Below are 25,712 nucleotides of genomic sequence, written 5' to 3'. Positions count from 1 at the left end.
ATCTCCTATGGTCTTGCTTATTCTCTGAATACATTACTCTCAGAGACAATGGTTAAAATCTCCCACTATGATCTATTAAAAAATGATCCTTTCTGTTTAATGTTTTCTGCCTTGAATTTGGCCGCATCTTATATTATTACAATTCTTGGTTTCTTTTGAAATTGCACAATCTTTTTCAAGCATTCATGGATTTTTTAAAAAAACTTTTAACCCTTCTGTATCACTTTGTTTTAGATGATTTTCTTTTAGAAAGCATCTACTTAGATTTTGTTTACTGACTCTACCTGGATTTCGGTGGACAAAGAGGAAGACAGAATGCGAGATATGCACAATCACATCACAATCTTATCTAGAATTCCTGAATTCTTATACAGCATTTTACCTTTCCTTGTCTCTTTGTAATTCTAATTATATGGTTTGGGCATATTGACAAACACACTGTCTCCCCAAGAACTATATGCATTTGGAAGGTAGAAAATTTTTAATTAATTTTTTTAAATTTCTAAAAGTATTCAGCCTGTAGCCTTGCTTATAGAAGATATTTAAAAAATACATTTTGAATTTAAATTACTCAAGAAGATTAATCTTGCAGCATTAGGAAGCTAGGCAGTATATCAACAATGAGATCCTGGTAAGAAAACAGTCTGCCAGTTCAGAAATGTATGCTGAGAATGCCATCACCAAAATATTCTATCAGCTTCTATACAGTGGACTGATGTGAAACTCCCCAAAAGGACTGAAAAGAAGAAATGCTTTGGTTATGTACCTGATGAAAAATCGATGGCTAGTGGGAAACAGCAGATGGCCAATCTGGCAACCATCTTATACAGCAGTAGCTCTTTAGGAATAAAGGCAACAGGGAGTTATAAATAGCACTAAAAACAAAAGTAGCTGACAAAATCTGTGCAGGTTTACAAATGCATATAGAAAAAGCAAATCTGTTACCCTAGACTTTCTAAGTCACATCTGGACTGTATTATAACAATTTTCAGAAGTGACCAACTATAGTTGCTTCTTGTGGTCACAGAGGGGACCCATAATTAAGAGTGAAAATATGTGATCTTTGTTTACTCTGATATTGTTCTATTTTACCAACTATTTCATTTGCATTCCTTAAGTAAATCCTGGCTAAATGGGACAGAGTGGAGGTACACCAAAAATGTTCACGGGGTAAGCAGTAGAGGATTCAAACTACTGCAAACCAACATATCAAACTCCTTAGATTCCTGTCTTGCAAAATACCAACCCCAGATGAACCCAGCAAGCTGCTTTCTCCGTAGCTATATCCAAGTGCAAATGGACAAAGTAACACAAGAGGACAGACGATTCAGCTATCATTTCATGCATGGTATCAATAGTATACAATGAGTATACAATAATGCCCTCTTTGTTAAAATTACTTTCCATTCTCTCCAACACAAAATTTTCTCCATTCTTTTCAAAATTTCAATCTTCAATAATTCCATCTCACAGAGAAAAAGCAATCAAGAAATCTTGCAACGTCTAGCTACAAAACACCTTATTAACTCTTAACACCTCTCAATCTGGCTTCCACTCTCTGAGGCTACTGATTGGACTTTTTAAATTCACATTTAATCTTTCAGAAACACCTGACATTGCTGATCAATTGAATCCTTGAAGCATTCTCTTCCCTTGAGTGGCAGGTTCAAAAATGCTACCCTGAAGATACTGGGTCCTAACCTTTGGAAGCTGCGAATGTTATCTTTTATGGGAAATTTTGGCAGATGTCATTAAAGATTCTGAGATGAGATTGTCCTGGATTATCTTGTGGGCCCTAAATGTCACTACAGCTGTCTAAGAAGCAGAGGGAGATTAGACACACAGAAAAGGAGGAGGCAATCTGACCGTGTAGGCAGTAACTGGAGTGATGTGGAGATAAGCCAAGGAATGCCAGCAGCCAACAGAAGCTGGAAGAGGAAAGGAACAGATTCTCCCCTGGAGACTCTGGAGAGAGCATGGCCCTCGTGACAGACACCTTGAATCCAGCCTACTAATACTGAGTTCAGACTTCTGGCCTCTAGAACTGTGAGAATAAACTTCTGTTGTTTCAAGCCAGTAGAACTGGTAATTTGTTAAAGCAGCCATAGGAAAGCAATACACAGTAACTTCTTTAATAATTCACTGTCCTAGGTTTGCTGAAATCAGTTCTTTGCAGGCTTCTTTAATGATTCACTATTCTACCTGGATATTCAATAGGGGGAATTCCTCAAAACACAGGACTGCTCTTCTCTTTCTATATTCCTTTGCTCTGGCTAATCTCATTCACACCCACAGCAATTACTACCTCAATATAATAAAACCCAAGTGTGAGTTCCAATTCTGATCTCTCTTCTGATTTCAAACTCAAATGCCTACATGACATTTCCATCTGGACATTCAAAAGGCACCTCAAATTCAACATATCCAAAAACCAATCTGGTCCTCTTCCGGTGTTGTCTCAGCAAACGGTAGAAACATGTATTCCATTACCCACAACTACTCTGAGGAGTTACTCTTCCTATCAACAACAGGTTGATTATACTGTTTCCCTCTAAATCTCTCTTGAATCCATTCACACGACTACATTTCAAGCTACCATCATGTCTTCCTGGATAACTGCAATAGTTCCCTAACAGGTTTGCCATATTCTATCCATTCTTCACAATAACAAAATTATGTTTTCTTATTTAAAATCTGCTCATTGATTCCTCATTCAATGACTTCTACTGTTCTCCCAATAAGAACAAATCTGAATTTTATTGTAAAATTTTTTTTTATAAAAAATAAAATTATGGCCAGGTGTGGTGGCTCATGGCTATAATTCCAACATTTTTGGAGGCTGAGGTGGGAGGACTGCTTGAGACCAGGAAGTTCAAGACCAGCCTGGGCAACATGGTGAGACCTTGTCTCTACAAAATATTTTAAAAATGGATGGGCGAGGTGGTGTGTGCCTGTAGTCCCAGATACTTGGGAGGCTGAGGTGGGAGAATCACTTGAGCCTGGGAAGTTGAGGCTGTGATCAGCCGTGATAGCGCCACTGCACTGCAGCCTAAGCAACAGAGACCCCGTCTCAATAAATGAATGAATGAATGAATAAATTCTGAATAACTTGTACTCAGTCTTGTGTGATATAGGCCCTGCATACTTCTCCTGCCACATCTTCCACCACTCCCTCCAAAACACTGCTCTCTGCAGTCCAACTGCATTAGCCTTCCCTCAGTTCCTTGGCATATGCCAGGCTCTCTCCTGATCGCTTCTGCATGTGCTTTCCCTCAGCCTAGATTGCTGTGCAAATGTTCTACTCAACTTACTTCCTTCTCCTTACTATTGAGCTCCTGCTCATCCTTCAAGTATCAAATTTCAGCTCAGCTACCAGCTTCTCAGGGAAGCTTTCCCTGTCTGTCCATCCTAAATCAGGTATCTTTATATACTTTCATGGCACCATGTTCTTCTCTTTCATTGTACTCATCAGAGTTCTAATTGTTTATTTTTACAATTAATCCTCTTCTTCACTAGACTATAAACTCCAAGAAGGTAGGTAATGCTTGTTGTATTTACTCATCTTTAAGTCTAAGCATACTGCCTGGCGCATAATAAGCACCAAACAGTATTCACCAATTGAAAAATGAAATCTACTATAGCTTGAGTATCTTTTATCCAAAATGCTTGTAACCAAAAAGTGTTTCATTTCTAATTTTTTCAGATTTTGGAATATCTGCATTATGTATGTGCCAGTTGAGCATCCCAAATCCCAAATGCTTGAATAAGCATTTCCTTTGAGCGTCATGCTGGCATTCAAAAAGTTTCATATTTTGGAGCATTTCAGATTTCAGATGTTTGGATTTGGGATGTTCAACCTGTACTTCAAGTATGAGTGTCCTGGAAGCACCTAACGTTTCTTCTTTTACTTTTTACATTTCATTAGCAAGGCTGTTAATATGTTTTAACCCAGACCCACAGCTGTTTAGATTTTCCTAAGGAAAAAACATTTCACTGTCCAGTATTATCCATTATATATTAAATAGGGTTCAGTTTATTTTAGAACAGCAGTTCTTGAGGCAACTCTAAAAATAAAAATTAATATAACTTCTGCTTCTAACATGGTAGAGTAATTGGGATCAGATTTACCCTCTTACAGTAACAACTAGAAATTGGACAAAATATAAGAAACTGTTGTCAGACACTGGCAACAGACAGAAGGAAAACAAATTAGGTAAGTCCTATAACTGTCCTGCCATTCTGGCAGGAGGCTCTTTCCAGAACACTGTGCAGAAAGGGTCACACCAAACACAGTATGGAAACTTTGCCAAGTTGAGGCGACAGATCAAGGAGGTGAAGGTGACTAGAATTTGTAGGGCAGTATAGAGAGAAAAGAGAGATTCAGAGAATAGAGAGCACCAGAAATTGGCATAGGGATCCTCTTATGTTTTTGTTTGAATACTAATTTGCACATGCGTAAAGCAAAACCTCACAAGTCTTAGGCAAAGGGCAAATGCCAGGAAACTATAAGATGAACAATTCCTAGAACTTACTCAGAAACACTAAGAATTACAACAGACTTCTCATCTGAAACTACACAAGTCAGAGATAAGAAAACTAAAACTTTGTTTTATAGTGAAAATTATATTTAATAGAGAATTATGAGTATATTTATTTTAAGTATAGATTCAGGGGGCACATACGCAGGTTTGTTACATGGGTACATTGCATAATTCTGGGGTCTGAGCTTCTGTTGAACTCATCACACAAATAGTGCACATAGTACCCAGGAGGTAGGTTTTCAACCCTACCCCCTCAGCCTCCTTTTGGAGTCACTAGTGTCTACTGTTTCCATCTTTACGTCCATGTGTACCCACTGTTTAGCTCCCACTTATAAGAAAGAACATATGGTATTTTTCTGTTTCTGCATTAATTCACTTGATAATGGCCTCCAGCTGCATCCACGTTGCTGTAAAGGACATTATTTCATTCCTGATTATGGCTCTGTAGTATCCATGGTGCATATGTACCACATTTTCTTTTATCTAATCCACTGTTGATGAACACTTGATTCTGTGCCTCTGCTATTGTGAATAGTGCTGCATGCAACAAACATGCAAGCACAGCTGTCTTTATGATGAAACCATTTCTCTTCCTTTGGGCAGATACCCAGTAATGAGACTGCTGGTTTGAATGGTAGTTCTATTTTTAGTTCTTTGAGAAATCTCCAGAATGTTTTCCATAGGGATTGTACTAATTTACATTCCCACCAACAGCGTATAAGCGTTCCCTTTTCTCTGCATCCTCACCAACATGTCTTATTTTATTACTTTTTAATAACAGCCATCTAACTGCTATGAGATGGTATCTTGCTGTGGTTTCAATTTCATTTCTCTGATGATTAGTGATGTTGCACGTTATTTCACCTTTTTTCGCCACTCGTATGTCTTCTTTTGAGAAGGTCTGTTCATGTCCTTTGCCACTTTTTAATCGAGTTATTTTTTCTCATTGATTCAAATTCCTTATTTATAATGGATATAAGTCCTTTACTGGATATATAGTTTGCAAATACTTTCTTCCATTCTGTACGCTGTTTACCCTGTTTGTTTCTTTTGCTGTGCAGAAGCTCTGTAATGAAATCCCACTTGTCTAGTTTTGTTTTTGTTGCATTTGCTTTTGGGATCTTAGTCATAAATTCTTTAAATGTTCAAAAGATATTTTCCTAGGTTTTCTTCTAGAATTTTTATAGCTGGAGGTCTTAAATAAGTCTTTAATCCATCTTGAGTTAATTTTTGTATATAGTGAGAGGTAGGAGTCTATTTTCATTCTTCTACATATGGCTAGCCAGTTTTCCCAGCACCATTTGTTGAATAGGGTATCCTTTCTCTATTGCTTATTTTTGTTGACTCAGTTGAAGATCAGTTCATAGCAGGTGTGTAGCTTTATTTCTGGGTTCTCTATTTTGTTCCATTGATGTATGTGTCTATCTTTGTACCAATTCCGTGCTATTTTGGTTACAATAGCCTTGCAGTATAGTCTGAAGTTGGGTAATATGATGCCTCTGGCTTTGTTCCTTTTGCTTAGATCGCTCTACCTATTTAGGCTCTTTTGTAGTTCCACATGAATATTAGAATTGTCTTCTCTAATTCTGTGAAAAAAAATCACATTGGTAATTTGATAGGAATTATATTGAAGTTGTAGATTGCTTTGGGCAGTATGGTCATTTAACAATGTTGATTCTTTCAATCTACAAGCATGGGATGTTTCTTCCATTTGTTTGTGTCATCTATGAATTCTTTCATCAGTGTTTTACAGTTCTTTGTAGAGATCTTTCCCTTCCTTGGTTAAATGTAATTCTAGATATTGTGTGTGTGTGGTGTGTGTGTTTGTGTGTGTCTATTGTAAATTAGTTCTTAATTTGGCTCTCAGCTTGAATGTTATTGGTGTATAGAAATGCCAGTGATTTTTGTACATTTATTTTCTATCCTCAAACTTTACTGGAGTTGTTTCTCAGGTCCAGGGGTCTTTGGGGGAATCTTTCAGGGTTTTTTTAGGTACAGGATCATGTCATCAACAAGCATATAATTTGACTTCCTCTTTGCCTATTTGGACATCTTTTATTTCTTTTGTCTGATTGCTTTGGCTAGAACTTCTAGTACTATGTTGAAAAGGAATGGTGAGAGTGGACATCCTTGTCTTGTTCTGGTTCTTAGGGGAAATGCTTTCAACTTCTGCTCATTCAGGATGATGTTGGCTGTGGGTATGTCATAAATGACTCTTACTATTTTGAGGTATGTTCCTCTGATGCCTAGGTTGTTGAGGTTTTATCATGGAGAGATGCTGGATTTTACTGCATAAGAATATGGTTTTTGTTTTTTAATTCTGTTTATGTGGTGAATTACATTTATTGATTTGTATATTCTGAACCATCCTTGAATCTAGGAAAAAACCTACCTGATCATGGTGAATTATCTTTTTTATGTGCTGCTGGATTCAGTCTGCTAGTATTTTGTTGAGGATTTTTGCCTCTATCTTCATCAGGGATGCTGGCCTGCATTTCTGTTTTTCTTTTTTGTTGTTGTGTCCTTGCTAGATTTTGATATTGGGATGATACTGGTTTCACAGAATGAGTTAGGGAGGATATCTCTCCACCTTGATTTTTTGGGAATAGTTTCAGTAAGATTGGTATCAGCTCTTCTACCAACATCTAGTAAAATCTGGCTATGAATCCTTTTGGTTCAGGGCTTTTTGTGGTTGGTAGATTTTATTATGTATTCAACGTTATAACTCGTTATTGGTCTGTTTAGGATTTTGATTTCTTCCTGGTTCACTCTTGGAAGGCTGTGTGCTTCCAGATGTTTATCTATTTCCTCTAAATTTTCTAGTTTGTGCACATAAAAATGTCCACAGTAGTCTCTAAGGATCTTTGTATTTCTATGGTATCCACTGTAATGACATCTTTGCCATTTCTGTGCTTATTTGAATCTTCTCTCTTTTCTTGGTTCATCTAGCTGGCAGTCTATCAATTTTGTTTACCCTTTAGAAGGACAAACAGAACTTTCCGTTTTGTTGATTCTGTGTGTAATTTTTTGGTCTCAATTCTGTTTAGTTCTGCACGAATCTTTGTTATTTCTTTTGTTCTGCTAGCTTTCAGGTTGGTTTGTTCTTATTTTGCTAGTTCCTTTAGGGGCAATGTTAGGTTGTTAATTTGAGATCTTTCTTTTGATGTAGGAATTTAGCACTAAAATTTTCCTCTTAACTCTACTTTTGCTATATCCTAGAGGTTTTCATATATTTTTTCTATTTTCATTTGTTCCAAAAAAAAAAATTGTATTTCTGCCTTAATTTTGTTTAGCCAAACGTCATTCAGGAGCAAACTGTTTCATTTCCATGTACTTACGTGGCTTTCAGAGTTATTCTTGGTATTGATTTCTAATTTTATTCAACTGTGGTCCAAACAGATGCTTGGTATGATTTCTGCTTTTTTGAATTTATTGAGACTTGCTTTATGACTGAGCATGTGGTCATTTTTAGAGCATGCACAGATGAGTAAAATGTGTATTCTGTGGTTGTTGGGTAGGGTATTCTGTACATGTGTATTACGTCCATTTGGTCAAAACTTCAATTTAAGTCGAGAATTTGTTAGTTTTCTGCGGTGATCTGTCCAGCGCTGTCAGTGGGCTGTTGCAGTCCTCCACTACTATTGTGTGGTTGTCTCGTTTTCCTAAGTCTAGTAGTATTTGTTTTATAAATGTGGGTGCTACAACACTGGGTATGGCATATATACCTAGGAGATACAAATCTTGTTGAATTAAATCCTTTGTCATTATATAATGCCCTTCTTTGTCTTTTGTTACTGTTGTTGGTTTAATATCTGTGTTATCTGATACAACAATAGCAACACCTTCTCTTTAAAAAACCTATAAAGTGCTGAGAAATAAAAGTTCCATTCCAGAAATGCCTATCTTTTGCCTTTTTCACTGGCATTCTCTTACATGTGTACAGCAGTTTTCCAGGGGCTAAGCAACCCACAGGGTTATCACAATAGGTTATATTATTTTTTCTTTGAAAAAGTTATTTTTCATAAAATGTTATTTATGTTAACTTTAACTGGGTTATTACTTTGTAAATGAACTGATGAATAAATATTTTTTAGAGTTCTTAGTTTTAATTTCTAATAAAGTAAATTTCAATAGCTATAGCCTATATAAAGCACCTTGAGATATTCAATAATTTTTAACAACACAGACATTCCAAAACTCTTAAAAAGTTTGAGAATTGCTGCTTTTAGAAGTAGGAGCCACATCAAATTATTCCCTCATGATATCACAGGGCCTGTGAGGAACTTTTTTACTGCAAATTTAATTTCCTTAATAAATACGTAGCTGTTTTCTTGTGTAAATCTGGGCAATGAATATTTTTTAAAAGAGTGTTCCATTTCATCTACATTGTTTCTTAGCTTTTGAGTGTTTATAATATTCCTTTATTCTTTTAATATCTGCCATATACGTTGTGATGTCCATCTTTCACTCCACATACGGATAATCTGTGGTTCTTTTTTTTAATACTCATCAGTCAGGGTAGAAATTTAACAATTTTACTATTTCCAAAAATTCTTAATTACATAAATCTTGACCGTCAAATACCTGATACAGATGGAGTTTTCTGCTAGCCTTGTCAGTCCTCAAACCACACTATGACAATGGTGGTATAAAGAAACACATCTGAAAGATCTGCAGGCCTCACTAAATCAGTATTTTCCGAATGACTAATACATGATGTTTCAAACTTATACATGGGCAAAACACTCATTTAAAACGCAAGATAGACAAATGGATTTTAATATAATAGAATATGAAAAATTTATTAATATAGTTTCAGATTCTCCCTGCAGTTACCTTGTTAAATTCTGGTGTAGCACATATAAAAGAGGAATATCCACATTATCTGTTATGATGAAATGGGAAGTATACATAAGCACTGTTGCTATATACTGAAGTACAGGGGCCATTGCAGGAAAAGCACTTGTGAGACATGTTTTTAAATAATACAATTTTTACTTGAAAGAATGACACACAAACTATGTTATTTGGGCTAGGGTATGTGGAAGACATTTTCTTGAAAATGAACAAAGTGTGCCTATCACTTCAAGAAAAATAAATGACAGTATTTATTGCCAATGAAAAAATTCAAACTATCAAGTGAAAATTAAAATTTTGCAAAATTTGTATCTATCCCTGTGCAGGATCCAATGATTTTGCTGGTGAGATGAGTAGTAAGTAATAAATAATTTTTTGATATTATATAATATGGCAGCTGTCAAACTTTTTGGTTATCACTATTCCTTTATACTTTTTAAACAAAGAACTTTGTTAACAGAAGCTTTTATTTATGTTGATATATCAATATTTAATATATTAGACAGAAGTGAGCACTTAAACTTTTTAAAATTTATTTAAACATAATAAACCTCCACTGCATGATTAACTAGAATTTTGATGGAAAACGACAATTTAAAAAAAAGGAAAACCTGGTGAAAAGAGTGCCATTGTGTGAGAAAACATTTTAAATGATCCATTTTCAAGGCATGCTAAATCTAAGTACTGGCAGTCAACCTGCAGATGTGACAAACCACACAGCTCATGCACCTAGAAAGTCACTACAAGTGATCAGAATGTAGAGGAGGGGTCAGCCCATGAAAGGGAAGAAAGTTTTGCTATCGGAAAATCGAAACTTAAGTGAGGAAGGGGACTGGGGTATAACCTTATAAGGGGGATAATGAAACTTAGGCAACGTCTGGGAAGATTGTAACCCCATAGTACTCGACCAGTGAGGAAATGGGGGAGAGACTTGCCTGCTAGGAGATAAATTACCTGCTGTAACTGCCGTGGGTGTGTGTGCCTACCAGACACCTAGATCTTGCAAGACTGCCACTAAAAGTCTTACTTCCGCTGTTCTTCACGTCTCCGAGTCCATTATTTGGGTTTGGACGGGTGAATGTTTCCCTTACAAACTTGGGGGCCCGTCTGGCATCTTTATGCCTGCGTAGAGTCAGACTCCGGCCGAAAAGGGAGATGCATCTCACCCGATTTAGGTGGCCCGCTCTGTCTGAGTGTCCCAGCTCCTTGCAAAGGCCATAGACAAACCTGAGACTGTTATTCAGGAGGCAGTGGAGGTGACATACGGAGAAAAGCAGGCACTGCAGCAACGAGGAAACCTCATGCACAAGCCAAGGTAGGAAAATTGGACTCTAAGTACTGCCTTGGTGGTTGGGCATTTTTGGAGGTTGAGTGTGTGTGACTGAGACATATCCCAGATACAAGGCAAGTGCAGAGTCCCAATCTGCAGTTCCGTTCTGCGAGGGAAACGGCCAGAGACAGACAAAGCGATTCTCGGGGTGTGCAAGAAACCTCCAGTTGGGGAGTTGAGTACACAGGGAAAAGCTCAGACACAGAGACTGACTGAAAATGAGAAACAGAAATTCTAGGCTTAGGGGACAAAGGAAAGAGGGAGCCAAAGAGACTCCATCTGACATTCCTCTGGATAGCCCCTTGGGTTTACTCTCCGCTCTCCTTCACTAATGAGGTGTCCTAAACACAGGGCTTCCGTGGAGCCGTCCTGCAGCTCTGACATCTATGAGTCAGCAGCCGGGAAAGGTGCAGGCCCCAGCAAAGAGGAGCAGAGGCGCCCGGAACATGCTGTCCACCAATGCCAGCCCCAAGTGGGGCCAGCTCAGCGGGTGGTGGGTGGAGCCATCCAGCAGCTCTGAGATCCAGGAGGTGGAGATGGCAGAAGCGCCAGGCTCCACTGCTTTGGAGCCTGCACAACCAGATTTGGGAGCTGTGACTTGCAGCAAATTGGCGACCAGAAGATGCCCAAAGGTAGGGAGGCCACAGATACTGTTTGGCCTTAGGATTTCCTCTGGCCGTTGCTGACCCAACGTTCCCCCGAAGAGGCATCCACAGCCTGGGGCTCCCCTTTCCTGCCCCTAGTTAGCTTTCCTAGGCCCAGGCCCCAAACAGGAGGACTGGCTCTGCCCCGTGTCCCCACTCCTTCTTCTTTCCCTGTTGCATCCGGCTGGTCAAGTTATTAGAAGAGGAACCTGATCACTTGCAGTGGTCCTCAGAAGAAATTCAGGCAGTGAAAGAGCTAAACCAGGCCCTCATTACAGCCCTGGCCCTCCCATCTTTAGAGAACCCATTCCACCTGTTTCTAACAGTAGACCAGGGCATGGCCCTTGGGGTGCTCACTCAAATATGGGGTGGGAAAAGGCAACCTGCTGCTTTTGTCTCCAAGCTTCTCAATCCTGTCTCTCAAGGGTAGCCCAAATGTGTGCAAACAATAGCTGCCACAGACCTGCTGGTAGAGGAGACTAGAAAGCTAACCTTTGGTGGGGCCCTAATAGTAAGCACCCCACACCTAGTCAGGAATATATTAAATCAAAAAGCTGGAAGATGGTTAACTGATTCTCGGATTCTAAAATATGAGGCTGTATTACTAGAAAAAGATGACTTGGTCGTAACAACAAATACTTGCCTGAATCCAGACAGTTTTCTAGGGAAAGGAGAGGAGAACAAAGAGACATCAGATCATAACTGCTTAGATATCACAGAATACCAAACCAAAGTTAGACCAGACCTTAGGGAAGCTCTACTACGTGATGAGATAAGGCTGTTTGTGGATGGGCTGTTTCCAGTGATAGATGGCAAGGGACATAACGGTGATGGTGTCATTGATGGAAATAAACACTCCTTATGTGAGAAAGGAAGATTACCTAATTGCTGGTTAGCCCAAACCTGTGAATTATATGCTCTTAACCAGGCCCTAAGGCTCCCTGAAGGCCAAAAAGGCACTATATACACTGATTTTAAGTATGCCTATGGGGTGGTACACACTTTTGGAAAAATCTGGACAGAGTGGGGCCTAATAAATAGCAGGAGAAAATAATTGGTACATTTGGAACTGGCCAAATAGGTTTTAGAAAGCCTCTTGCTTCCAGCAGAGGCAGCCATAGTTCATGTAAATGGTTTTCAGAAAGGGAACACTATAGAAGCTGTAGGAAACAGGTTTGCAGCTGAAGCTGCTAAGCAAGCCTCCCTGGAGGAAGAAATTAGACTATTTAGCCTGATCCCAGACATCCCTAAGGTAGTATTAAGGCCCCAGTTTATCAGAGAGGAGAAGGAAGAATTAGACAGGATAGGGGTCACTCAAACTGAAGATGAGATGGATACTTCCCGATGGAAGAAAAATAAGTAAACCCCTGATGAGAGAGCTAACGTCTATATTACACAAAAGGAGTCATTGGGGATCCCCGACTCTGCATGATGCAACAGGGTATGGGTGTACAGGGATTTATACCCCTGCTAAACAAGTATGTGGAAGTTGTGTAACTTGTCAAAGGATAAACAAAAAGGTGATCAGAAAACAGGCCACAGGAGGAAGACCTCCCAGACTAAGACCATTTCAAAGCATTCAAGTAGATTTCACAGAAATGCCCAAAGGAGGAAGACTGATGTATTTACTGGTGATTGTAGGTCACCTTTCCAGCTGGGTGGAAGCCTTTCCCCTTCCAACAGCCACTGCCAGTAATGTGGTCAAAATAACATTAGAACAGACTGTACCTAGATTTGACCTGGTAGAAAATATTGATTCAAACAATGGGAGCCACTTTATCTCAAGGGTGTTAAGGGGAATTATGGAAGGTTTACAAATTAGATGAGATTATCATACCCCTTGGCATCCCCCTTCCTCTGGAAAGGTAGAAAGAATGAATCAAACTCTCAAAAAGCATAATCACCAAACTAATCTAGAAACTAAAATACCCTGGACCAAATGTCTCCCAATAGTACGCCTTAGGATTATGACAGCCCCAAGAAAATACTTGGGATTATCCCCCTATGAGTTATTATAGGGGCTCCCATATTTGGGCAGAGCTACAGATCCTCCCTACTATGGAAACCATGGATCAATGCTTAAGAAATTATATACTGGCCATATCCTCCACCCTGTCATCCCTTAGGTTAAGAGGACTTCTGACTCAAATGCCACCTCTTGAGTTCACGGTTCACCACTTCCAGCCTGGCAACTTGGTGCTGATTAAGATTTGGAAAGAAGACAAGCTCCACCCAAGCTGGGAAGGTCCCCACTAAGACAGCTGTGCAAACAGCTGAACAGGGGTGGACTCACTATCCTTGAGTCAAGGGATTGGTAAAAGAGACCCTGGAAGGGAGGGGAAAAGACTAGCGGAAAGTGCACTGAGGAACCCTTAAGTTAACTCTGAGAAAAATCTAAAAAGAAAACATGGGTTGGCCCCATTTCTCGAAGTTAATATGGCTGGGATGGGCTACTATACAAAAAGCAGAAAGTCAAAATGGAAACTGGCAGGGGACTCCTCCCTATCCAATGAGGTTGGTAATTAGTGTAACCAAGACAGTAGCATCCCAGACTGTAAGATTTGATGCCTGCCAGGTCTTACCTTGTGGGAATTTGGAAAATCAGGGATAGCTCTTGCAGGCAGATAAGTATCTTTGCCCTGAACCAGATACAGGTTACAGTAGAGCATCACCCTGCCCCACCCAGCTGGGATGATGTATGGTGGACTACCCATTTTCAGGGTTGGACAGTAAACGGGGTGGGTAACTCTAAGCTGGAGACCCTTGAAGAATAAACTACATCTGTCCAAGGGCTCCCTGCCAAATAACTGCCACAATTTAGAATGCAATCCTATACTCATTACCATTGACAATCCATCCATTCTAGACCAAGAAAGAAATCTAAGTACTGGCAGTCAGCCTGCGGATGTGACAAATCGCATGGCTCATGCACCTATAAAGTCATGATAAGTGATCAGAATGTAGAGGAGGGGTCAGCCCATAAAAGGGAAGAAAGTTTTGCTATTGGGAAATTGAAAGTTAAGTGGGGAAGGGGACTGGAGTATAACCTTTTAAGGGGGATAATGAAACTTAGGCAACGTCCGGGAAGACTGTAACCCCATAGTACTCGACCAGTGAGGAACTGGGGAAGGGACCTGCGTGCTAGGAGATAAATTACCTGCTGTACCTGCCCCGGGTGTGCCTGCCTACCAGACACCTGATCTTGCAAGACTGCCATTGAAAGTCTCACTTCCGCTGTTCTTCATGTCTCTGAGTCCATTCATTGGGTTTGGACGGGTGAATGCGTTTCTCACACATTGTTTTACATTTCTGCAAATCCCTTTATGGTCTGGCTTAATTTCAGACAGCTGGGTTCTCTCATTTGCTTCTATACAGTCTGTTGCCACATCACAGGGCAAGTCACATGGCCTCAGAAAAACTCTTGAGAACAGACATGAAAAAGGCAAATAACACTTCTAGTATTATATGAAAACATTCTTGACTTCAGAGAACCCCTGAAACATCTTCCTATTAAGTTAAAGTTTAAAACCCCTTCCTGTTAAATAAAGAGATGGTAGTCTTAGCATACTTATACAAAAAAAGCAATGCTGCAAATCTCTTATTTTATAAAAATTATTTCTCTATTAAGAATACATTTCTTTTAAAAAAAATCTATTTCCTAGACTTAAATAAAAGCAGTTATCAGTACTCTAGTCCTCAATTAACGTAAGCTAATATGATTTTTGTATCCTTACAAATTATACATGTGTGTACCCATGTATATAAATCTCTCTCACATGTGCACAAAATACATAAAAAGAAGTACACCAAAATATTACTAGCTATAGGTACTTTTAATCTTTACCTTTTTCCTAAATATTTTATATTTGCCGTTAGTTTAAAAAAAATTTTTTTAAATGCTTCCTGTTGCTCTCTTCCTCTCATCAGCAGTAGTTAATATTATTTTCAAAAGGAGTATGCCCTGACCTTGGGGAACCAAAGTTTTACTTAATTACAATTATGAAGAAGCAGAGCAAGGATAAAAATAAACCAGTAAATAGGATGCAATGGACCCTATGTTAACACATCAAAGAACTGGAATTTAGAATTGTGATCTAAGAATCTAGGATTTCCAGTAACATATGTTCTTCCCATAAAATAATGATTCTTCCTCTGTAGTTCCAGCAGTAACTATGTACACCAATAAAACAGTTACACACATTTAGCTCTCTGTGCCTTATGAAGTGTTTTCACTTATTCTTTGATCTTATATCATCACTGACTACACTACTTTAAAATTCATACTCTAAATGAATTTAATTTTTTTTTAAAAAAAAAGGAGGCCTCATCTTTTTACACATTATCACTATTCAAGATAACGTCTCATGGCCAGAGTTGCAGCAAAGGGCCAACTAGCTCAAAGCAATATACCGCTCTGAATTCTTCCAATTAGGGATCTCAAAACATTATTGCTTAATTAACTGGTGCTCGCAATGCCATACTAAGGCTTATGGTAATAAGAGTGACACCCATTATACTATAATTAATAAGAGAAGAGGAAAGCAAGATGCAGAATCACAAACAACTTTTTCGACTTAACTAGCAGAGGAAAGAGGGGCAGCACAAAGCAGTGGCTAGGAGTGTGGCGTCTGGAGCCGACTGTCTGGAGTCAGACTCTGGCCCTGCCACTCGTGTATGAGCCTGCGCAAGTTACTTAACTTCATCTTGCCTGAGTTTCCCCATCTATGAGGGAGAGAGGAGAATAACCATATCTACCAGCAAGGTTAAAATAATTAAATGAGTTACTATTTGTAAGTTGGCACATAATATTTGTTAAAAGTAAAAGAAAAACCCTGAAGCTAAAGTTGGAAACGCTTTACTAAGTAATGAAACAATTGTAGAGATGCAGAAAAATCAAATTAGATAATTCAGAATACCGCATCCTCAATTTCTGAACTTCTTAAAAAGGTGTGGTTTTCAACTATCTCTTAGCAAAAGTACAAACTGGCAAAGTATAAATTACTTTCAGAGATGCCATAGAAGAGTTTGGCTGGATACAGTTAAAGTGTCTTTTTGCTTATATAAATTGAACAGGAAAATGTTCTGTTTTTAAGACAAGTTTTAAGACACATTAAATACTAGCATCAACAGGACACCTCAGTTGCTCTTGTTGACTACCAAAAACAGGCAAAAGTGCAGATCTCAATGTGTCAAATCTGTTTAAAGTTTAGATGAAAGAAGTGAGCAATCACATAAAATTAAGACTGAAGCCAACTTCCTAAAGAAATGGAGTGTCCCAGGTTAAGGCAAGATAAGTACAGGTTGAAAAACATTTTATCCTGCCAGAAAGCAAGGAAGCATTCAACGATCAACCAGGTCAGATCAAAATGGACACAGCAGCCACCTCAAGAGACTCTCACTGGCCAAATGTGAGACAACTGATCATCAAAAAGAGTAACACCTAAAGTGAGCAGAAGAAAAAAAAGAATTACAGTCAAAATCAGTGAAATTAAAAACAGGAAAATAGAAAGAAAAGAAAAAAAGCTGGCTCATTGAAAATATAAATAAAACTGTTAAACCTCTAGCCAGACTAATCAAGAAGTTCAAGACCACCCTGGCCAACATGGTGAAATCCCCATTTCTACTAAAAAATACAAAAATTAGCTGGGCATGGCGGCATGTACCTGTAATCCCAGCTACTTGGAAGGCTGAGGCAGGAAAATCGCTTGAACCCAGGAGGCTGAGGTTGCAGTGAGCCAAGATCGCACCACTGCATTCCAGCCTGGGTGACAGTGAGACTCTGTCTCAAAAAAAACAAAAGAAGAAAAAGAGAGAAGGCACAAATTACTAATGTAACAAATGGAAGAGGGGTCATCATTACTTATCCCAAGTACATTAAAAGTACAACAAAGGAATACTATGAACAACTCTGTACACCAAAAATTCAGTAAGATGAAATAAGCCAATATTCTGTGAAAGACACAATCTACCAAAGTTCTCACAAAGAGAAACAGATAACCTGAACAAACCTGTTAACTATTAAAGAAACTATATCAATAATCTGAATAGATCTGTATTATTACAAAATTGAATCAACAGTTATTAACCTTTTAAAACAGAAAACACCAGGCCTGAACAGTTTTACTGGTGAATTATTCCAAACATTTAAGGAAAAAAGTGATACCAATTCTCTACAATATCTTGCAGAAAATAAAAACAGAAGGAACATTTCCTGACTTATTCTAAAAGAGCAGCATTACTCTAATAATAATAAAACAAAGAGATTGTAAGAAAAGAAAGCTACAGACCAGTATCTTTCATGAACACAGGTAACAAAAATCCTCAACAAAATATTAGTAAATTGAATCCAATAATGTAGAAAAGGAATTATTCACCATAACCAGGAGAGATTTATCCCAGGTATGCAAGGCTGGTTCTAAAATCTACTAATGTAACCCTAATCCACCACATCAACAGGCTAATGAAGATAAATCAAATGGTCATATCAATGGATGCAGACAAAGCATCTGACAAAATCTAACACCACTCATGATGAAAATGGTCAGAAAACCAAGAATGGAGAAGAATTTCCTCAATTTGATTTTTTAAAAAAATCTACTCTACTCCCCTCAAAAAACCCTCTACAGTGAACACAGTACTTAATGGTGAAAAACTAGATACTTTCCCCCCAAGAACAAGAATAAGGCAAAAATGTCTCCGCCCATTACTCCTATTCAACATCATACCTAAAGTCCTAAATACTGCAATAAGACAATAAAAGGGAAGAAAAGGCATACAGATGGAGGGGGGAGAAGAAATAAAACTGTTTTTGTTTGCAGATGACATGATTGTCCACTTAGAAATTTCTGAAGAATTGAACAACAAAAAACAAACAAACAAAAAACCCTCCTAGTTGATACAGCTGTTTCCATTGGGTGTGAGTTAACAATTCTCATACTGCTATAAGACCTATGTTGGAATTGAACAACTAAGTAAATAAATGGTGTGTGCTGGGAGGCAGGTTTCCCGCTATTGGAGGAAATTTACTGGTCAGTAAGGGGAGGACCAGGAATGATCCGTATGGTAATAGATTAGAGTTGAAGACATTAAGAATTCATGTTTAGCTTATATAGATACAGATGGTTACAAATATTTATGCACATATAAATACTGATATATAATATTAAATACTTATAAGATATACAGATATTTCTAATATACGAATATATTTACTTGCTCTATCTGCTGAGAGTACCTAAAACACAACATCCCAGTAGCAACAAGTGCACCTAGATCTTTGTTTCTAATACCATTTTCTAATTAAAGGAAACAGTGCTCCTTAGAGAAATGGCTGATCCCAGGACTAGGGTAGAAAACATACAAGATGAGCTGGGAGTATCCTGCAGTGCCAGAAAGTAAGTGCTCAAAAAACACCCACACCGATGGAAGTATGTCACAGGCACAGGAGCTAACTAAAGGGGTTCCCAATGGCCAAATCTGAAACAATGTGTGTAGCAAAATTAAGTATTAATAGTATTGGACTATAACCCAAAGTATAAAATAAGCAACCATGAGTCCATACTGATATAAATGACTGAATAAATTACTAAATGGGAGAAAATAAAAATCTCCTGCACAGAAGGATTCCAAATATTAATAATTTATGTAGATACTCTGCCGTCAAGAAGCAGGACATAACTCCCTAAAGTGTGGGCTGTGCATGGTCACCTTTCCCCAATACTACAGTATGAAAAGGAGGAAAAAAGAGTAACTTTACAATGGAAAAATCAGACAAACGTTACCTCAGCCAGGTGATCAAAGTCAAAATCAAGTCATAAATTATGTTAACAGTACATACCCTTGACAGGATGTGATGAAATGATGCTTTACCTCTGTGATTTTCCTTCTAGAAACCCATAAGGCCAGTCTAAAAATGAGAAAAACATCAAATTCCAATAAAACGGTATCCTACAAAATATTTGAGCAGTCAAGGTAATCACAAAAAGGAATATCTGAGAAACTCACAGTTAAGAAATCCTAAGGAGATATGACAACAAAATGTAATGTGGTATTCCAGATGGGATCTTGCAAAAACAAAAACACTAGCTAAAAACTAAGAAAAGCTGAATAAGCTATGGATTTTAGTTAATAATGTACCAATACTTTTCACTAATTGTAATAAATGTGCCATGCAAACATACGATGTTAATTATAGGAGAAATTGGGTCTGGGGTATATGGAAACTGTAGTATATACTCAATTTTTCTGTAAAACTAAAACTTCTACAAATGAAGACTATTTTAAAAAGAATGACTGAAATGATCATAAAACTTCTGAAAAAAAACAAAAATCCCTGTGATACCGAGAGACTGAAAGTTATGTGCCACTTTTTGAAGATGACTACTCCAAATTGGTTAAATTTTCAAAATTGGTATGTTAAAAAGAGTTGGTATATTGAAGAGAAATAAACATTTATCTCATCTTGTTAGGAAGAACTGTAGTTCAATCCCAGTTGACAAGAGGGAAAGGTCTTCTTAACAGAGGAAAGCTGGTTAATATTAATTGATCAAGAAGGATGATAGGCGGGAGGCCAAGGTGGGCAGATCACTTTAGGTCAGGAGTTCGAGACCAGCCTGGCCAATATGGTGAAACCCCATCTCTACTAAAAATATGAAAATTAGCCAGGCATGGTGGCACGTGCCTGTAGTCCCAGCTACTCGAGAGGCAGAGGTGAGAGAATCGCTTGAACCCAGGAGGTGGAGGTTGCAGTGACCAGAGATTGTGCCACTGCACTCCAGCCTGGGTGACAGAGCAAGACTCCATATCAAAAAAAAAAAAAAAAAAAAAAAAAGGATGATAGGGTTAGAAAAACAAAAAACAAAAACAAAAAAACACCATTTGCAAGCCCAAATGAAATAACTGATTCAAAGCTCACCAAGAGACACTCAACACACAGGTAAAAGGCTGCTGGAAAACAGGATATTCAAAGGGAACCAAAATGTCATCTCACTGATCTGCTGATTGTCAAGGGGAAACCCATTGTTATAATGGATAGATCTGGTGAATACCATCTTAACACCAAATGATCACACTTTAGGCAAACCACCTGATGCCTGTGTTATGAGTCAATATAACGTACACAGGAGTAACTAAGCCAAAAAAAACTAAATATAATCCAGTCTTTAGGCTCAATCTTCTACTTTAGGAAATACAGTGGGAATTCAGATAGAAGTTAATTGCTACAAGAAAATCAGACAAATCCAAAATATGGGAAACATTCTATATGACAAATGGCCTGGTCTCTTCAAGAAGCCAATATCATGAGTGTAAAAAAAAAAAAAAAAAAAAAAAAAGAAAACAGGACAACTGTTGTATGTTAAAAGTGACTAAAGCAACAACGATCAAATGTAGTTCATAAACTGATTGAATACTGGTTTGAAAAAACCAGTTACAAGTTGACCTTTTTGGAGGAGAGGGGCAGAATAAGATGGAAGAATAGGACTCTCCAGTGATTGTCCCCTAACAGAAACATCAATTTGAACACTATCCATGCACGAAAACACTTTCACAAGAGCTATGGAAACTAGGTGAGAAATCACAGTACCTGGTTGCCGCACAAACTGATCTTTTGGGGGAATAATTAGCAAAACTTGAATATGAACTAGATATTAAGGGCTTAAGTATGACATATGTAAGAGAATGTGTTTACTTTTAGGAGAGACATAAACGAATATGACAAAAAAGCTAACAACCACAATATCCAAATGAAGTATACAGGTGTTTACCATAATATTCTTTCAATGTGTATGTCTGAACATTCTTCAGTTGGGAGTGATGTGGGAGAATGAAGTCACTTTAAAAAGTGGGTAAGGACGGTGACCAAAATGTTCAGTTGTAAGGAACCAAAAAACAGTAATAGCCGATTCTACTGACAGGTGTAACAAAGAAACACACTGAACTTAAACCAGGTTCCTATGACACATATACTGGAAGATGGAGCCAAAAAAGAGAGGGCATCATTTTACTAAACAATTCCTATCCTCAAAAAGTTTAAAATATCAACCAAAACTCTGCTGATAAAACCTTCTGAAATACACCCAGTATCTATCATTTTCTCAAGAGAAGAAGGGGCTATTAAAGATATACCATTTTTCCTCAATTATAATGATTAAGATGCATGGAAAACTTTGTAATTTTGAAATTTAAGAAGTATGGGAATAGCTTAGAGAATCAAAAACAAAAACTCTTTAAGACCTTACATTTATTTTCATACATAAATGAAGATGGCATGCTAAATCAAAATCAGTATCATTTTGTATCTCTCATATTAATAATGGGTTCTATGAAATTAAATTCTTTCTGCAATCCCTTACATACTACTGGCTGCGCAGATTTATACTGCTATAAGACACAACCATAAGTCCAGCCCCAAAGTTGACTCCTTCAATTAATGACTCAGTATCCTAGGGTTTCTCTGCGAAATTTAAAAATTTTATTCAACACGACTAAGTAGATACTTCTCAAAGCCACCCCCACAATACCTAGATTCTACAGCCTTTTAATTATGACAATATCATTACAACAAATATGTCAGCGCCTTTGATACATGACTGCCCTTTTACACTCCTAATAGACATGAAAATGTTACTCTATACCTTTACCTTTCCCAAACTTTGCAAAAATATCTAGTTTTCTCTGCCATTTTCCCTCCCATTTCTATTCCTAAGGCTATTTCCCCCTTTTCTAATAATTTCTATAATCTGTAGAAACTGGTACCCAAAATCTTACCCTCAGGAAAAACTGACACTACAATTTCAAACAGAGAATCTTATGACATAAACCTTGATCAACCTAACAAATCACTTTCCTTAAAATGGTGAACTAGATAATTCAAACCAATTATCGTACTGGGAGCAACTAGAAAAACTGGACACCTGCCCAAGTCCCCAGAAAAAATGTTTTAAAAATCAAAACCAAAAAACCTGTTTGAGGGCATCAGAGTGCCAAGGTAGTGAAAAAGCATGAAGACCAAGATCTGGGAGAGTAAGGAAAAGCTCATAAGGGAGTCTGGCATCCGGGGCCATTTCTCCCCCTGAAGGGATCTGCCAATTCCAAAGAGGTGGATGAGAAGCTGAGCTTGAACTTGCAATAGATTTACATGACTAGAGAGGATTAAATATTGGAGTTAAGGGCCCAAGAAAGTGTGGGGGTGGGGGCATGTGGGGCTGATAACACCTCTGGCTTTATGCTAAAACTCCAAGGGGTCATACCTAGAAGTAAATAAAACATAAAATAGACCAGCCTTCGTAGACTCCGGAACCCAGTTTTGAAACATCATAGTCTCTGACTGGATTAAGATGATTCGGGATTGCTAGTGCCACTAGCTTGCCTCCTGCCAAAGTCAACAAAAATCCTCTCTAGAAGGAGATAGCATCATTCCCAAACCTTAAATTATCTATATAATTTTCCTTATATAATGTCTTAAGTTATCCGACACAGACATGCTTAATATATTCAAAAAAGTTTTTTTTTTAAATCATGAAAGACTGGCACAGTACAAAACCCTGCTAACTTCAAAATTTCAAATACTTCACTCCATAATCGTTACATTCATCTCTGATGAATTCTTTAGGAATTCCCATAGCTGTTCTATGCCCTCCTTACTGCCCTTCAGTCCACATGCACTTGAAAACTTTACTAAAGTAAGAAAAATCAGTCATCCAATCTAAAAGGAATTCATACACTCACAGACAGACCCTCTAACCTGTCTTCTCTGTATATTACCTGAGAGGGAACATACTCCACTAAGTTGCCACAAGCAAGTGAACTCTAATGGGGAGACACCATAGGTTTTCCAACATCTTCCAACATAACCCATTACACACACAGCTCTGTGTGTATCTATATATAAATATACTCACACATCTATGTGAAACACAACTTTCAAAAAATTCTGAACTACAGTAATCAACACACTGTGGGAACCTAAGAATAGACACATAGATCAATGGAATAGAATTCAGAGTCCAGAAATAAATCTGCCTTTTTTTCAAGAATGCCCAAGACAATTTGGTAGAAAGAACAGTATTTTCAACAAATGGAGCTAGGACAACTGCATGTCTATATGCAAAAGAATTACCTCACATGCCTTCCTTATACCATACACCATAAAATTAACTCAAAATGGATCACAGACCTAAATGTAAGAGCTAAAACTATAAAACTCAGAAGAAAATGCAGAAGTTGTCTTCACGACCTTGAGTTAAGCATTGGCTTCTTATAAAAGATTCCAAAAGCACAAGGGAAAAACAAATACATTGGATTTCTTCACTGAAATTAAAACTTTTTGTGCTACAAATGATGCCATCAAGAAAGTAAAAAGACTACCTCCGAAACAGGAGAAAATATTTATAAACCACACATCTGTTAAGCAACTTGTATCTATAATATATAAAGAACTCTTTGGCCAGGCGAGGAAGCTCATGTTTGTAATCCCAGCACTTTTGGAGGCCAAGGTGGGAGGATCACTTGAGCCCAGGAGTTACAGCACCTAGGCGGCATAGTGAGACCCCATCTCTACAAAAAATTTTAAAAATTAGCAGGGCACACCTGTGGTCCTAGCTACTTGTGAGGCTGGGGAGGGAGGCTCATTTGTGTACAAGAGTTTGAGGCTGCAGTGAGCCCAGGTTGCATCACTGCACTCCAGGATGGGTGACAGAGCAAGAACCCCATCTCTTAAAAAAAAAAAAAAAAACTCTTACAACGTAATAAAAAGATAAATAACTCAATTTTTAAAATAGGCAAAGAATCTGAAATATTTCTCCAGAAGATATAAAAGTGGCCAAGAAGCACATGAAACGATGTTCAATATCATTAGCTATCAGGGAAGTGCAATTTAAAATCACAATGGGATATCACTTCACACTCATCAGGATGGCTATTTTCAAGACAGACAATAACAAGCTTGAATAGGATGTGGAGAATTTGGAATCTTCACACCTTGCTGGTGGAAATGTAGAATGGTGCAGCCACTTTGAAAAACAGTTTGGCAGTTCTTCAAAATAATAAGCATAGAGTTACCCATATGACCCAGCAATTCCACTCTTGGATACATACCCAAGAGAAATGAAAACATACAACACAAAAAAACTTGTGTACAAATGTTCATATTCATAACTTGTGTACTATATTACTTACTATAGCCAAAAAGTGGAAACAATCCAAATGCCCATCAAATGAAGTGTAGGTAAATAAAATGTGGCATATCGTACAACCAAATAATATTTGACCATAAAAAGAAATGAAGGTCAGGCACTGTGGTTCATGCCTCTAATCTCAGCAGCACTTTGGGAGCTCAAGGTGGGAGGATAACTTGAGCCCAGGAGTTCAAGACAAGCCTGGGAAACATAGGGAGAGCCTGCCTCTACAAAAAATTTAAAATTAGCCAGGTGTGGTGGCATGTGCCTGTGGTCCCAGCTACTCAAGAGGCTGAGGCAGGAGGATTGCTTCAGCCCAGGAGTTTGAGGCTGTAGTGAGCCACGATCATGGTACTGCACTCCAGCCTGGGTAACAGGGTGACAGAGCAAGACCTGATCTAATTAAAAAAAAAAAAAAAAAAAAAGGCCGAGCAGTGGCTCACACCTGAAATCCCAGCACTTGGGAGGCCGAGGTGGGGGATCACCTGAGGTCAGGAGTTCAACACCAGCCTGACCAACATGGAGAAACCCTATCTCTACCAAAAATACAAAATAAGCTGGCTGTGGTGGCATGCGCCTGTAATCCCAACTACTAGGGAGGCTGAGGTAGGAGAATCACTTGAACCAGGAAGGCAGAGGTTGCAGTGAGCCAAGATCACGCCATTGCACTCCAGCCTGGGCAACAAGGGTGAAACTCTGTCTCAAAAAAAAAAAGAAAAGAAAAAAAAACAAAAATGAAGTACTGATACATGATACATGAACCTTAAAAACATCATGCTAAGTGAAATAAGCCAGTCACAAAAGATCGCACAGTGTATGATTCCACTTATATGAGATATCCAGAATGCGCTGGGTGCAGTGGCTCACACCTGTAATCCCAGCACTTTTGGAGGCTGAAGTGGGCAGATCACTTGAGGTAAGGAGTTCAAGACCAGCCTGGTCAACATGGTGAAACCCTGTTTCTACTAAAACTACAAAAAAATTAGCCAGGCCTAGTGGCAGGCACCTGTAATCGCAGCTACTCGGGAGGCTGAGGCAGGAGAATTGCTTGAACCCAGGAGGTGGAGGCTGTAGAGAGCCGGGATCACGCCACTGCACTCCAGCCTGGGCAACACAGCAAGACGTCATCTCAAAAAAATAAAAAAGAGATAGCCAGAATGAACAA

At 38.3% G+C, this 25,712-nt stretch overlaps 1 protein-coding gene across 25 annotated transcripts in view; it reads right to left on the bottom strand.

Annotated features, from left to right (window-relative positions):
- The window catches only part of MAPK8 (mitogen-activated protein kinase 8), a 127,968-nt gene that overhangs the window by 89,372 nt on the left and 12,884 nt on the right, over positions 1-25,712 (bottom strand). For 15 of the 25 annotated variants that reach the window (XM_063607373.1, XM_034930511.3, XM_055092766.2 and 12 more), the window contains one exon: positions 19,210-19,278. The exons of the other annotated variants lie outside the window; for them this stretch is intronic. The gene's annotated coding sequence lies outside the window, so the exon portion shown is untranslated. The remainder of the gene's footprint in view (positions 1-19,209; positions 19,279-25,712) is intronic. 25 annotated transcript variants of the gene reach the window in all.

The sequence above is a fragment of the Pan paniscus genome, chromosome 8, assembly GCF_029289425.2.
Source record: "Pan paniscus chromosome 8, NHGRI_mPanPan1-v2.0_pri, whole genome shotgun sequence".
NCBI lineage: Eukaryota > Metazoa > Chordata > Mammalia > Primates > Hominidae > Pan > Pan paniscus.
Note: the sequence above shows the minus strand (reverse complement) of the source record. Positions and strands in the feature narration are given on the sequence as shown.